Source organism: Peromyscus maniculatus, chromosome 17 (genome assembly GCF_049852395.1).
Source record: "Peromyscus maniculatus bairdii isolate BWxNUB_F1_BW_parent chromosome 17, HU_Pman_BW_mat_3.1, whole genome shotgun sequence".
NCBI lineage: Eukaryota > Metazoa > Chordata > Mammalia > Rodentia > Cricetidae > Peromyscus > Peromyscus maniculatus.
Genome location: NC_134868.1, coordinates 16389294 through 16391652, shown reverse-complemented (window position 1 = coordinate 16391652; position 2359 = coordinate 16389294).

The window sequence follows — 2359 nt, the reverse complement described above, 5'->3', positions numbered from 1 at the left end:
ATTTCTAACTTAAAATTTTTTAATTATTTTTTTAACTTTATGTTCAGGTGTTTTGCCTGCTTGTATGTCTGTGTGAGGTTTCAGAAGACCTGGAAACTGGAGTTATACACAAGTGTGAGCTGCCATGTGGGTGCTGGGAGTTGAACCCAGGTCCTCTGGAAGAGCAGCCAGTGCTCTTAACTGCTGAGCCATCTCTCCAGCCCCAGCAATGTCTGTCCAGTTGGAACATTTGGAAGCCTCTTTGGTGCTTTGAAGTCAACATTTCCTTAGTGAAATTCTATTTTCTCATGGAACCTGTTTTTCCCGGGCTCCCGACTCAATCTTTGAGGCTACACAAGGTTTCTAAGACATCTCCCATGATTTCTTTCTTCCAGACTCTGGTGCCATGTAGTGGGGACTTTGACATTCACTTGGCTTGTTCACACTACAGGGGTCCCTTGCAAATTTCATCATGTTTCCATGGTCTAACCTTTAGCCTCTCCTACCCCTGCCCCACCTCCCCCAAGACGGGGATTCACTATGTAGCTCTGGCTGTTCTGGAACTCTGTAGACCAGGCTGGCCTCGAACTCACAGAGATCCACCTGCCTCTCTCAAGTGCCAGTTAAAGGCGTGTGCCACTACACCCAGCCCTCTTGTTTCTTAAAACCATAATTTCCAGTGCTACTAGAATCTGTCTAAAATGTGAGTTCCATCACACTTCCGCAGCAAAAACGTTTAGTAGTTTTCCCTTAAAGGTGGCAATTTATTGCATCCTGAAAAAGTACAGTCTCAAATGAAGCACCAGCAAATAGTGTCACTGCCCCTGGGAGATTATAGGCTTTGGTGGAATTTATATATAGGTGTTCTGCCTCCATGTACATCTGTACACCACATGTTTGGTACCCACAGAAGCTGGAAGAAGGTATTGGATCCCCTGGAACTAGGGTTGCACATGGATGTGAGCCACCATGTGGTTGCTGGGAATTCAACTGGAAGAGCAGCCAGTGCACTTAACCACAGAGCCATCTCTCCAGCATCCCTGCATCCATTTTTTTTTTAAAAAAAGAAAGACAATGGGGTAATTCAAAAAGATGTTCATATTCCTCAGAAGTACCCATGTTAGAGCATTACGCACAGTAGATACCTGATAAATACCCACTGGTTGGATCAATACACTACAGACTAGAACAGTCAAGTATGAAAAGGAAAGCCTTGTGGAACACTCTTTCCCTGGTGACACCATCTAAAAGGCCATGACTGGCAAACAAAAGGACCACACTTTCCTTACATGATGTCCTTAATTTCAGCCTTATGATGCTCAAAGCACACTTTAAATGTGGCAGAGATGCTGGAGAATTAGCTGTGGTCGTATTTCCTGAGCATTACTCTTTGGGGGACTATTTACAACACTTTCAGCCATGGTTGAAGTTTCAATATACTATTTTTTAAAAAAATATTTTTACTTCAGTAACCTAATTATATTTAAATTTAGCTCTGTGCTAAACAGCAATACAATGTATTATTTTTCTACATACATTGAAATAAATACAGTTATAATTAAAGATATTTGTGTTTTGGGGTTCTTGAGGATCATCTTTTTATCCCCAGCTTTATTTACCACAGCTGGGAGCTAACTGATACATAACATATTACATTTATCTACTTAGTGTCTTAAGTTCAATTAAGCCTGTGTGGTCTAGGGATTACAAATGATGTCTGTTTGGGCTTCTAGGTTTTTGTTTGTTTGCTCTCTGTTTGTTTTGAGATGCTTCAGATTAAACCCAAAGCCTTGTGGATACTAGACAAGCCTTTTATTTCCGAGGTACACTTCCTGCCCACTGTCACGTGGTTTTATGGCTTGTGACCTAATTTCATGATTTATCTTTTTATGGAAGTTCCAAGCATGAATGTTTTATGTTGTATAGATGCTATATAGAATGGCCCACCTTAAAAAAAAAAAAACTCAAAAAAAAAAAACAAAACAAAAACCAATCAATACTCTGCCTCTCCTCAACCATCCACTTAACAGTAGAAGTTTACTACTAAAATGTAGAATATTTCTATTTTTCCTACTGAAAAACTTGATAATTTAGATAACATCTGAAGAAGGTATGTGTATGTGCGTGTGTGATTGTGTGGTGTATGTGTGGTGTGATTGTGTGGTGTATGCATGCATGGTTGTGCAGAGGGCAGTATTCCACACTGGGATCGTCCTTAATCTCTCTCCCCCTTCTTTGTTGATATGACAGGTTTTCTCACTGAACCTCCATCTTCCCAGTTCTTCTAGGCCAGTTCTCCAGCATCCCTCAGCATCCCGTCTCCTCCTCCCCAGGGCAGCACTCGGATTACACACATGCATCCAGCTGTTATACAGCTGCT